We start from the raw sequence: 14,882 nt of genomic DNA, 5'->3' as shown, positions 1-14,882 counted from the left end.
TGAAAATATGTTCGCATCATAGGTCATTAAGGAATTGTATACTCAAACAACAAGATTCTAATAGTCGTCTAATACCACACGCCTATTAGAAGGCAGACAATCTGGGACACTGACAACACCAGGTGCTGATGAGGATGGGGAGCAACGGGAATTCTATTCATAGTGGGAATGCAAAATGGTGCTGTTACTTTGGAATATAGTCTGGCAGTCTCTTCCAAAACTGAACACCCTCCTGCCATATGATCCAGCAATTGTGCTCCTTCACATTTATCCAAAGGGATTGAAAACTTGTGTCCATATGAAAACCTGTACATGTATGTTTTTTTTTTTTTTAATTTTATTTATTTGACAGCGAGATATAGCGAGAGAGGAAACACAAGCAGGGGGAGTGGGAGAGGGAGAAGCAGGCTTCCCACGGAGCAGGGAGCCCAATGCGGGGCTCCATCCCAGGACTCTGGGATCATGACCTGAGCTGAAGGCAGATGCTTAACGACTGAGCCACCCAGGCGCCCCGTACATGTATGTTTACACATAGAATGTACACTTGAGATTCAGACTAAACTTCCAACTTTAAGATAAAATTGAGGAATATATTTGTGAGCATTAATTTCCTTAACTATTTTAGTGAGGAATGATATAATTTCTGATAATTTTGAATAATATATAAATATATTAGTACATTATTTAAAGTCTTAAGGTATAAATTTAAAAACCTAAGCCTGTAATACAACCTTCTCAATAAAGAGAAACCAGCAAAAAACAAAAATCAATAAAGCAAAAGATCTAAAAATATTATAAAGAGATTAAGTAAAGTTGGTGGGAGAAAAACCAATAATCAGTCTCATCTTTTATATCAGGAAGATTATAAACAGTCTTTAAATCATCAAAATAAAAAATAGAGAAATATATACTAAAAATTCAACCAAAGCAAATGCTACACAACTAAAATATTCTAAAAAATTCCCAAATTACCAGAAAGTTAAATAAAAGCATGATACATTATAAATTAAATATAATAAATGAATGAATGAATAAGGAAATCAGGAAACATATCTAACATAAACCATAGCCAAGACCAAACTTACATGTTATATCAATAAATGTAAATGAGATAAACTCAGATTAGAAGTCAAAATAGATCATAACAAATAATTACAATAAAAATATGATTTAATATATGCTGTTCATAAGAAGCATCTCTGAAAAAAAAAGAATGCCTCAGGTTTAAATTAAGTAGATGGATGATAGCATATCTGGGAATATCCAATAGAAGTGAAACTACATTTATGATAATAAGCATGTAGTCAAGCATAAATTTAAGGCAGAATTGTTTGAAGGAAAATAGAGGGAATTTTATCAGATGCAGTAGGCATAAACCAAAATCAGTGCCTTGCTCTAATGTAACTTTATCATATAAATAATCCAGCCTTAACATATGAAGTATAAACTGCAAGAAAACTGGCAAGTCTTTCACAATAATTCAATAACAGAAAGAGACTTTAATTTATGGTCCAGGTCAACAAACGGTAGACCACATAGCAATACCTGAGAAAGATGTCAATAATCCAATTAATGTAGTTAAGAATAAATTCCATTATGTTTAAATAGTGATAACCACTTTTTCAGACTATAACATAATTATAAGAAAATGATAGAACCAAAGACAAATAAGTAGGTATTTAAACAAGATAAAACAATAACAAACTTGAATATTCTTGGTGAAAAATAAGTAAACTAGATATAAATTGCCTAAATTCAACTCAAGAAGAGAAAGTTTGCTCTTCTCTCTTACATAGAAAAATGTTTGTAGATGGGTGTGAAATGTTATCAGAATAGATACTATCAGAATGGAATGATTCCATGGATTAAAATGAGACTCTCAAAATCCATGACATTGATCAGAATTTGCTGACTGGGAAGACTTTTAAAGTATATTAAATGAATTTATTTCAACTATGTTTACTTTAAAAAAAAAGTATATTAGAAAACATTAAACAATACTTACCTGTGTAAAAGGTATCGACAGCTGGATTTAGTTGTCAATTATCCGAGGTAATTTTTTAAAGATTAATTGATTTATTTTAGAGAGAGAGAGAGTGAGCAGGAGGAGGGGCAGGGGGAGAGGCAGAGAGAGAATCCACAAGCAGACTGCCCACCGAACGCAGAGCCGGAAGCGGGGCTCGATTCCAGGACCTTGAGATCATGACCTGAGCCAAAATCAAGAGTCAGACGCCTAACTGACTGAGCCACCCAGGTGCCCCCATTTGGAAACCTCATTTAGTTCTTGTTGCTCATAAGTAGAAGCTGTCTGGATATGAAGCCCATGGTCTTTCTTCTGTATGAGTGATTGCTACATTAGTATCACCAGGAGATCCTTTGCCTGGATCCTGTTAGGACAAATTAAATCAGAACCTCTGTCTCCCTTTCTTTCTCCCTCCCTTTTCCTCCCTCCCTTCCTCTCTCTCTCTAGATGATTCAAATGAGCAGCCAGGTTTGATTGCCTCTTTTATACTTCCTTGCCTAGATCTCAAAGATTATTTTTACACATGTATTTTCTATTAGTCTCTGTTTTGGAGAGATTAGCTAGATTTTCTCATTTGAGTCCATTTAAAAATCAATTCCTCGTTGTCTTTGTATAGTTCCTGATTAACAAAAATGAAAGCTTTATGCATTGTACTATATTAATTTATTGTTGATATTAATTTTACCTCTGCCTGAAATTCCAATTCAGTCCCCATTCAAAAAATGAATAAATAACTTATAACATTTAGCAACTATGTATACAATTCCTCAGTTCCTGAGGGACACCTTCTCTCATTTTTCCCACATGTTAAAATAGATTAAGTTTCAGGGCACCTGGGTGGCTCAGTCGTAAAGCGTCTGCCTTCAGCTCGGGTCATGATCCCAGGGTCCTGGAATCGAGCCCCGCATTGGGCTCCCTGCTCCACGGGAAGCCTGCTTCTCCCTCTCCCACTCCCCCTGCTTGTGTTCCCTCTCTCGCTGTGTCTTTCTCTGATAAATAAATAAAATCTTTAAATAAATAAATAAAATAGATTAGGTTTATACACCCAGAAAATAATTGACTAATTTCAAATGTCAATGTCTTCAGCATTAGTTATTCAGAGGTTTTTCCTCTACATAGATGTATGCTCCACGAGGGCAGGAACCATCCCTGTCTTGTTTGCCTCAGTGTACCTGACAGAGGGTGGAAGATAGCATCGAACCTATGTCCCATAATGAACGAACGTATTATTAAATGAATGAACAAATATATGTAATTATCTTTGAAACTGTTGTGATGAAAATAAAGAGTGCTCTCTCTCATCTATGTTCAGGGATGTACATTCTGTTTGGTTCCTGTCCTGCCATAGACAGCATCTTCTTTCTAGGACTGTATCATTACCTTTACTTTTTTTTAAGATTTATTTATTTATTTGAGACAGGGGAGAATGGAAGAGAGAGATGGAGAGAGAATCCACAAGAAGACTCCCCACTGAGTGCAGAGCCCAACATGGGGCTCGATCCCAGGACCCTGAGATCATGACCTAAGCTGAAATCAAGGGTAGGACACAACTGACTGAGCCACCCCAAGGTCTCCTGTGTTATTACCTTTAAAAGGGAAATTTTGTCCCAGATATTTTGTTACTAATTTTTGTCCCTCAGGGTCCCATTTTTGGTATTTGTTCCAAATATATATATTTGGAAACCAACAATATTAATATAAAATCTTATACAAAGCACAATATGATCTGATGCATCTGAAAATTCCTAAACTAATTTTGTGCCCTTCCTCCAGAACCACAGGCTCCATTCACTCTGAACTTATTCCCAGGACCACACCAAACTTGCTTTGGCTTTTTTTTCTACCAGAAATCCTCTTTTGCAGGTATTATACACTTCTCAGTAGAGGCTTTTCCTCATCTTTCCATACTTACAGATCTCTCTCCAACACATCCCTCCATTCTAACATTCTGCACATCATTTCACTGTTACTTTGTACTCATGCATTTATTTTATTTTATTTTTTTTAAAGATTTTTTATTTATTTGACAGAGAAAGACACAGCGAGAGAGGGAACACAAACGGGGAGTGGGAGAGGGAGAAGCAGACTCCCTGCCGAGCAGGGAGCCCGATGCGGGACTCAATCCAGGGACTCCAGGATCATGACCTGAGCCGAAGGCAGTCGCTTAACCAACTGAGCCACCCAGGCGCCCTGTACTCATGCATTTAATGTCTGTGACTGTACACCGAAAAGCAGGCTTCTTGAGAGCGGGAAGAGCCGTGTCTCCTTCTTCCAGAGACACATCTAGTGACCCTAGAGCAGAGAGCATGTGTTTTCATATGGTTGCAGCAAAAATGTACTCAGAGAATGGAAAAACGAAAGGATATAAGTCTAGATAAATAAATAAATGTTAGCCTACGTGACCTTATAATTCAGCTCCCAAACAAAGACACTATAGAAGTTGAAAGGGAGGCATTATTTAATAATTTCACCATGTAAAGAGATGTAAAATTGGGACTGTGATGGGCTAACCCAGTGGTTTTGAGAAACATAGTAAATATGATCATCCCACTTGTCAGCTCTAGAATCCTTGAACAGTGTGTAAGACATTAAATTCAGAATTCAGTCTTAAGCCTATGACAAAAATGGATGATTTTTTTATTTTTTTATTTTTTTATTTATTTGTTTTTTAAGATTTTATTTATTTATCTGAGAGAGAGAGAGAATGAGAGACAGAGAGCATGAGAGGGAGGAGGGTCAGAGGGAGAAGCAGACTCCCCACTGAGTAGGGAGCCCGATGGGGGACTCGATCCCGGGACTCCAGGATCATGACCTGAGCCGAAGGCAGTCACTTAACCAACTGAGCCACCCAGGCGCCCCAAAATGGATGATTTTTTAAAGGGCTGGTTGTATGTATTCAGAGACAGTTGTGTGTGTTTATCTGAATTAATGCAAAAGACTATTTTGAGCCATCCAAACCCATCAGGGTTATCAGTTGAGGCGTGATACACAGAGATTTAACAATCTAGGTGTCAGACTAGGTGTCATATATACGCATGGACTATTTGGTGGTTAAACTTTGTCCTCATTCAGAAGCCTTTCTGTCAGATAATTTTATAGCTCAGACAGTATCACCCAGTTCTAAATTCATACTTTTAAAAGGAGTCAGGAGTTCATTTCACTGATATTATGGCCTGAGAGGAAGATTGGAGACAAGTAATGAACACTGTCGTCTTTGGAAGTTCTTCAACATCATCTTCAATATATAGCCTCAACTGCGATTGAGATTTAGTTCAAAAAAAAGAAAAAGAAATGATGGCAGGTAATTTACTGGCAGGGTACTCAGATTAAAAAAAAAAGAGAGAGAAAAAAAGGAAAGAAACCTGAAGATGTTTATATCTATAGAAGGTGGATTGGGAGCATCTGCTTCTAGTAGTTGCTCATCACAGACATACAGGCCAAAATTGGAAACACAATTGATATTGATAGGTGGTGGTGGTGGAAGGGAATTGTGCTGCTTGCAATCAATGATGAAGAAATTAAGGGCACTGCCCTAAAAGTATGAACCGCATCCCCCTCCGTAGTGCTCTACAGGTGTACAGAGGAGTTACACTTTGACTCCACACAGCTCAGGACCTTTCACGTACACTGAATGGAAATTACAGATTTCCTATTTTCCATTTAAAAGTCTCAGGATGTGCATAAATTTCAAAGGAAATATATCCAGAAATATCACTCAGCAGATAGGCTATTGATAAGCAAAAAGGAATTATAATTAGGACAACAGGGAAAAAAGTGTACAGTTTGGTAAGTTTTAAAACATGTAGATAATCATAAAGCTATCACCACATCAAGGATGAACACATCCATCATTCCCATGAATTTTCCTGGGTCCCTTTATAAAATAATCCATGTTTCCACCCACCGCCTCTTCCACTCCAAACCACTGGTTTGAGTTTATTTTATATATTTATTTTTTGTATTTCCTAGAGTTTTATATAAATAGAATCCTACAGTATACATTCTTTATTTGGGGGACAGGGTCTGGCCTCTTTATTTCGTAGTATAATTATTTTGGAGTTTACTCATATTTTATTATTTATCAATGATTTATTCTTAGGACTGAGTAGTATTCCATCGTGTAAAGCACAGATTGATTTAGCATTCATCTGGACAGACATGGGTTGTTTCAAGGTTTTTGGCTATTACAAATAAATCTGCAAGAAGCATTTTTTTAAAGATTTATTTATTTATTTGAGAGAGAGAGTGAGAAAGAGCATGTGAGTGTGAGTAGGGGGAGGGGCAGAGGGAGAGAAGCTCAAGCAGACTCCCTGCTGAGCACAGAGCCCAACACAGGGCTCCATCTCATGACCCATGAGGTCACGACCTGAGCCGAAACCAATAGTTGGATGTTTAACCGACTGAGCTACCCAGGTGCCTCTGAATTTGCAACAAACATTTAAGTGTAAGTCTTTATATAGACCTACATTGTCTTTTCTCTTTGGTAAATATCTAGAAGTAGAGTGGCTAGATGATATGTTAGATGTACGATTAACTTCTCAAGCAATCGGTAAGCTGTTTTCCAAAGTAGATGTACCATTTTAAATACCGTGAGTTTTGGTACTTCTACTTCTTTACCAATAATTCCTATGATCAATATTTTTACTTTTAGGCATTTCAGTATAAGTTTGTATTTGTATTATATTGTATCAATTTATATTTCTCTTATGATCAATAATGTTAAACAGCAAATCATGTGCTCATCTGCCACCCATTTACTGTCCAAATTGTCTATATTTAATTGGATTTTGTTATCTTAGTGACTTTTGAGGGGAAACACATATATATGTTTTCAAGGCACAAGCTCTTTATGTCTTTTTATACTCATGGTGTCTTTCACCAGGCAGAAGTTTCGAATTCTGGCAGAATCCAATGTGTTAGTGTGTTAATTATTGCCATATTGAATAAATATTTGGCTAATCCAAATTTCAAAGAACTTTCCCTATGTTTTTCTACTGGAAGTTCTACAGTTATAGGTGTTTCATTTAAATCTGTGATCCACTCCAAGTTAATTTTTGTATATGGTCTGCCATGGCTTCAGTGTTTGTGGGCCCCCCCACCCACAAATTTATATGTTGAAATCCTGTGATAGAATTAAGAGCTGAGGTCTTGGGAAGTGATTAGGTCAGAAGTGTGGACTCCTCAGGAATGGGGTTAGTGCTGTGAGGAAAGAGACGTCACAGAATTCTGGCCCCTTTGCCATTTGAGGATCCATGTTGAAAATGGCAGTCTGCAGGGACGCCTGGGTGGCTCAGTTGGTTAAGCGACTGCCTTCGGCTCAGGTCATGATCCTGGAGTCCCGGGATCGAGTCCCGCATCGGGCTCCCTGCTCGGCAGGGAGTCTGCTTCTCCCTCTGACCCTCCTCCCTCTCATGCTCTCTGTCTCTCATTCTCTCTCTCTCTCTCTCAAATAAATAAATAAAATCTTAAAAAAAAAAAATGGCAGTCTGCAACCCAGAAGAGAGCCCTCAGAACAGAAGTGTGAGAAATAAGTTTCTACTGTTTATAAGCCACCTGGTCTGCGGTATTTTGTTACAGCAGCCCAATTGTGCTAAGGCATGGACCAAGGTATCAAATGAAGATCCTGTTTAACAATTGTCCCAGCAGCATCATTAAAAAGATACCCTTCTCCACTACACTCTTGTCAAAATCAATTATTCATATAACTGTGGGCCTGTTTCCGAATTTTCTGTTCTGTTCCATTGAACTAAACATATATATATATTTTTTTAAGATTTTATTTTATTTATTTATTTGACAGAGAGAGACACAGCGAGAGAGGGAATGCAAGCAGGGGGAGTGGGAGAGGGAGAAGCAGGCTTCCTGCGGAGAAGGGAGCCCGAACTAAACATGTATTTTGATACCAGTTTCTTACTGTCTTGATTACTATAGAATTATAAGTCTTGAAATCAGATAGTGTCATTCTTCAATTTTTTCTTATTTTTAAACTCCTTAAAAAAACTCATTTTGGCTACTCTTGGTCATCTGCATTTTTACATGATTTCATAGAATCAATTAGTCGGTATCTACAAAGACAAAAAAACCGGTGGAGAAAACGCTCTGCTGATTTTCGTTAAAGTATTGATTCTGATTCTTCAACTGATTTCGTTGAAGCATTGAAGTATAGATTAATGTGGAAAGGATTGACATCTTTATTATGGTGAATCTTATAAACAATATTCATTTTCTTTAATTTCTCTCCTCAGTCATACAAGTCTCCAAATTTGGGGGGGGGGAGATTTACCTCTATTTTCATATTTTTGATGCTATGCTGAATGTTAAATTTATTTTAATTTTTGGTTGAATGTTGTTGATATACAGAAATATAATTACTCTCCTGTATTCACAGAAATCTTGTCAAATTCACTTATTACATATAGTAGTTTTATTATAAATTCCATCATTTTTTGATATATATGAACAAGTTGTCAGTGAACAAAAAGTCTCTTCTTCTTGAAATAGATGTCTTCTTTTATTCTTATTTCCTTATTGTTTGGCAACACAATGTGGAATAACAGTGATGATTGTGGATGTCTGTATCTTGTTCCTGACTTCAAGTGATTAACTCTGTCCTTAACCATTAGGTGTGACTTCCCTGTAAGGTTTTTACAAATACTCTATTAGTGGGGCACGTGGGTGGCTCAGTCGTTAAGCGTCTGCCTTCGGCTCAGGTCATGGTCCCAGGGTCCTGGGATCGAGCCCCGCATCGGGCTCCCTGCTCCGCGGGAAGCCTGCTTCTCCCTCTCCCACTCCCCCTGCTTGTGTTCCCTCTCTTGCTGTGTCTCTGTCAACTAAATAAATAATATCTTTAAAAAAAAATTATTAGATTGAGGAAGACTTCTGCTATACCTAATTTTCTTAAAGGTTTTAGTAAGAATTAATATTGGATTTATTGAATTTCTTTGATCTATGTTGGCATTAAAATGGCATGTGTGTAAGGCACTGAGAGTTTGGAATTGTCTATTATATCAGAATAATCCAGCCTATTTTGATGAAGATATCAGGTGTTGTATGTATTTATTGTTTCAAAAATATTGCTCATAAATATTTTGCCATAATAGGTTCGGTGTATATCCCATTTCTTGCCCTGTGGACTAAAATTCAATTAGTACTGGTCTGTGTATGGCAGTAAGTTAGAGTGTTTTCTCTCTTAAACCAAATTGTTTTTTAAAGTATGGTTTTTCTACTGTGCCTTTTAATTCATGCTGTAATAGGTGCTGTTTGTTTTCCTTGATTTTCTTGAGCTTGTAGTTTTCAGGTTAGAAGTAGCTGAGGAAAATATCAAAATACTAATGTTAGTAATAATTCTAATAATGGCAATTATAAGAAACCTGAAGTGTACTAACTCAAAATGTATGGTCTGTCTACTTTGGCTGAATCCGCTAATCAATAATTCCTATAGGACATTCATAAACATATAGTTAATTTTTCCCTTGCAAGTAAGAAGGACAATTCAGCAAAATATTATTCTATAGATATTAAATAAAACTATAAAAGTTGAATTTAGATGCACAAAAGTCACCAAATCTATTGATGACGTAAGGTAGTAAAAGTGAATTATATTGATGCTGTCTGTTCTCAGGATTATAGATTATGTGCCCATAGAGAAAAGAAAACCTGACTTTATAAAGGGAACTCTCGGTCCTATTGAACAAAACAGCAGCTTCTTGTCTGATGCTGTACCAGTACCAACTTATCATTCCTGAAGGCTCCTACTTCTCCAGGAAAAGAAGATGATACGGAAAAAAACTGTTTGTTTAGGGCCTTCTGAAAATTGCAGATAAGGGTCAGAGAGTGCATTGTGCTGTCCAGTCAGACCCATCTTATGTATGTGCAGGTCGGGTGAGTCGACTACGCTCCCCCCCACACCCACCTCTACCCTTTTATCAGAAGCAAACAGACCTGGAGGAAAGCACCCACCACCTATTAGATGTCTATGAACAACCAATCACATCTTGTTAACATAATGTAAAATATTTGGTCTTTTAGTCAGAAGTGACACTATTTTAATAGCATCACGCTTTGCTCTGGACACTTTGGTCTTTCTGTAATAAGACATTGTAAAAGATTGTAGTGAGTTAACTCTGCGTCTTTGGGAAATTGAGTGAAAAGCAGTTCACAGCTGCACTTCTATGCATAAAGACTCAGAGAAAGCAAAAGAGTTCACATATAACCTCATTAAATAAGACAGCAAGTCTAAGTGGCATCCAAAGCTATTAAACAAACTAGATTGGTCCATAATAATAAGAAACATATTTCACATCTGTTGCGCAGACAGGGCTTTTAACAAGTAATAGCCACAACATGCTGGAAACTAGTCGCTATTTCCCATCAGTATATCATTGTCAATGGTAGTGCTGTCTCGAAAGGAGCACTTATCTCATACACTTTATTGCTTGATAGCTTGCTGATTGCTTCGACAAAGCAATAAATTGATGGCCTGATTCAGTACTGACATTAGGTTATGTTCATTTTCAGTGATTGATGTCTTGAATTAGAACTCTTGTATTCTTCTCTGTTTAGGAATATGAAATTCTAAACGGGCTTGTCTGATGTCACAAATAAAGCCGTATAGCTGACGCCAAAAGAGCTATATTTATTCATTTAAATGACGAACTGGTTTTTCCCTTTAATAAAATTTTCATAGTTTATGTTTTAATGTCTCTATTTCCAATTAAATTGTCTAGCCAAATTAAAAAAAAGACACTTGAAAAAATAAGGTGGTGTAGTTTTTAAATTTGCGGGTTCAAAGGAGATTCGGGAAAGCATTCAAAATCAGGATATATGAATTATTAGTAAATCAATTAGAAAAATTTAATAATATACTTTTCTACAAATTTAAAAGAATTTATTTATTATTTTCTATTGACTGGAGTTATTTGATTTTGTAGTTTTAAAATCATAATGAAACTACAGGTGTAAAAATAAATAAAACAATAGAAAAGCAAAGCTATTGTTTGTTTTATATCATTCCCACTGTTTTTCGAAAATTCAATAGGGCAACCTTGATTAAAATAACAATATTAACCACATGCCTACAGATGCTAGCAAATCCAGTGTTAATATTTTTAATAGTTTAAACAAATCAAATTAAGTATATTTTCAACCCACTATGTCAAATGGCAATCTGATACATAATTAAGTAATCGCTCTAGACCAGTGCTTCTCAATTTGGCAGGATCTTACCCCCAGGGAACATTTAGAAACATTTGGAGACATATTTGATTGTCACAACTGGGTCATTACTGCTGACATTTAGTGGGTGGTGGCCAGGTATGGTACCAAACATATTACAATGCAGAGGACATTCCCCTACAACAAAGAATTTTCAGGCTCGATACATCCAGTGTGTTGGGGTGGAGGAGAAAACCTGCTCTAGATTCTTTAAGGAAGCAAGTATATATAGTGGGTCTCCCTGTTCTTCAGCTCCTTATCCTCTTAAAATAAAATATCTCAACAAGACAGATCTACATTGTCTGTCTAGCTGTGCTCTGAACTTTATATCTCAATCCTCTGCCCCTATTAATGGAATAAAACTGTAGCCTCTGACCATGGATATACGACAGGTAGGTGGAGTAGGGATGCATTAAGGTGGTTGGTCTCGGGGCGTCTGGGTGGCTCAGTCGTTAAGCGTCTGCCTTTGGCTCAGGTCATGATCTCAGGATCCTGGGATCTAGTCCCACATCGGGCTCCCTGCTCGGCGGGAAGCCTGCTTCTCCCTCCCCCACTCCCCCTGCTTATGTTCCCTCTCTCGCTGTGTCTCTCTCTGTCAAATAAATAAACAAAATCTTTAAAAAAAAAAAAAGTGGTTGGTCTCAGTCATGTAAACTCGAGCAAATTGGTATTGCTGACCAGCAAAATGGAATCAGATAAGTAAAAAATGCATGGTTTGGGGGAGCGGATGAAGAGTTATGTTATAGCAATGCCGATTTGATGATGAGAATTGGGCTATGTGGACAAGAGAAAGTATCTTATGCTTTAGGTCCATATTAAATATGTATGTTAACCTGCAAGTCATTGCAAAGAAACTAATTGTAATGCCATCCTCAACATCTTTTATTGTATTATTTTTATTTCTCTACACTAGTATGGATATAGAATAATTTCTGTGCATGTGTGTGTGAGAGAGAGAATGTGACCAAACATATAACATTATGTATACTAGATATGTATATATTTTATTATTTATGGAGGTAAAAAGTAGAATAGAACTAAAAAATTGAACAAACACTATTTCTAATACAGCAAAGTCAAATAACATTTTATTTTATTTTATTTTATTTATTTTTTATTATGTTCAATTAGCCAACATATAGTACATCATTAGTGTTTAATGTAGTGTTGAACAATTCATTAGTTGCGTATAACCTTTTATTTTAAATAAAGATTAAAATAGCAACTCAGTGGACACACGATGCAGATGAAGTCTTTATTACATATATGTGGCTGGAATTTCAATTATATAACAAGATGCAATGAAATGCTAAAAAAAATGCTCAGCCATAGCAAATTTGACAAAGTTACCTTTGAAATATCTAATATTTTGGGGTTGGATTCTCTCTTCATTTACATGGTTCCTAATTCTAGCTACATATGTATTTTATGTGCATATGTACACATTTTTTTGTACACATTTTTTTAAAAATACATTCTGAGAAATTGAACTGAGAAAAAAATAGGAAATTTAAATTGTTGCTATAAGACCACTAAAATACCTTCAAAAAATCCATAGTAATTTTCATTCTTATTCATAAGGTTACAACTACATTCATATTGACAACATTTCAGGATAACTGATGAGCTGATTAGTTAATAAAAAGTCATTGATTATATAACTATTATTAATTTTAATTTGCTAATTTATATGTTTTGAACATTAATATGTTAAAAAGTCAGGCAATAAAGTTTTTTCTTGCTTCCCTGTCTTATTCCTCCAGTATCTGGAAAAAGTGGGTATCCCATGAAATCTACTGTGGTTAAAGGCCAAGGAAGGTGTGTCTTAGTATGACTGCATTGTAATAGTGTGGAATACCTAAACAAAGAATGTTTCTTAGAGAAAATAAAACCAGAGGAGTGCTGTGAATTGTGTAAGACTGTTGAATCACAGACCTGTACCTCTGAAACAAATAATACATTATATGTTAAAAAAAAAAAAAGAAGAAGAAGATAGTAGGAAGGAAGTAATGAAGGGGGGAAAATCGGTGGGGGAGAGGAACCATGAGAGATGATGGACTCTGAGAAACAAACTGAAGGTTTTAGAGGGGAGGGAGGTGGGGAATGGGTTAGCCTGGTGGTGGGTATTGAGGAGGGCACATTCTGCATGGAGCACTGGGTGTTATGCACAAACAATGAATCATGGAACACTTCATCTAAAACTAATGATGTAATGTATGGGGATTAACATAACCTAATAAAATTAAAAAAAAAAACAGGGGCATTATCAATGGTTTGACATTTCTAGTTTTTATGAAATTGTTATTTATGTTTTCTAAGGCATAATACAGTATCAACAGTAGCAAAATCACCTCATTAAGAAACTCTGTTATATGCACAATAAAACACAATGTTAATATAAATTATGCAAATAAATGAGGAAAACTCAATCAAGTGAGTATGAAACTAGGCCCTGGAGTTACAGGCACACCAACATTGGCAGAGAAGAAAATGAAGGCCACACGTGGAAGTGAATCACCACCTCACACCACGGCCCCGTCTAAGGTTCGTGCCTGCCCCGCTCCGCTGATCAATACCACAGATGAACTTTAACATCGGCTCTAACACAGCTTCCTCCGAAGATGCACAGGCTAGGGATGACTGTTCATGCCTCTAAATTCTCTTATCACTTCTACCTCTCTTGTGTCACATATCACATCTGTCTTACAGTTGCTTTGTACATTTTTCTATCATCTTGCTTGGATTGCTATCTCTAGGAGGGCGGCCTCTGAATTTTTCATCATTTTATTCCCTCTGTCCTTAACAGAGCACTTTGACCACAGTGGGTTCTTAAACAGCACTGGCTGAATAAGTGAATGATAAGGAAGAATTGAAGAGACAGGATTTGCTCTCGAAGCATTTTAAGTGTTTGAAGAAGCTAGAAAGCTTGCTTCACAGTCTTTGAGATCATATGCGGTGCGATATGCCTCTCCCTTTCCTTATCCCTCACAGATCAGCTTCACTCCATGTGTTAAGGAGATTATGAATTAGGTTTCTAAACATTTTTCAAAAACTAATGTTAATAACAGGGAAATAATCTATCTTACGTGCATGGTATATGTTTAAATCCAGTATTTTATAGACAGATAAATAATAAACACAATAAGGTGAGGGGAGTTGAGAGGCTGATTGGAAGTCTTTGAATCTCTCTATTCAGTGAGACTGATGAGACTATTAGCACTATGTTAATGCATTTAGAATATATTTAATTGCTGTTCTATGTTAATAAATAAGCATAATTCCACATCTATTTAAGCTTTAAGATTGGTAATAGTCAAGAAATATGGTAGTGTTGTATTATTATGTATAGTATATGGAGTGAGCCAAATTTATAATAGTTTGGTGAGTGCGCTACAAATGTATTGAGAACATGGTGCAAACATTTTGATATTTAAAAAGCCAGTATCGGGTGCCTGGGTGGCTCAGTTGGTTAAGCGACTGCCTTTGGCTCAGGTCATGATCCTGGAGTCCCGGGATCAAGTCCCACATCGGGCTCCCGGCTCAGCGGGGAGCCTGCTTCTCCCTCTGACCCTCTCCCCTCTCATGCTGTTTCTCTCTCTCTCTCTCAAATAAAAAAAATAAATAATAAATAAATAAATAAATAAAT

The sequence above is a fragment of the Mirounga leonina genome, unplaced genomic scaffold (genome assembly GCF_011800145.1).
Source record: "Mirounga leonina isolate KUSES-001 unplaced genomic scaffold, KU_Mleo_1.0 Mir_93, whole genome shotgun sequence".
Lineage (NCBI taxonomy): Eukaryota > Metazoa > Chordata > Mammalia > Carnivora > Phocidae > Mirounga > Mirounga leonina.
Note: the sequence above shows the minus strand (reverse complement) of the source record.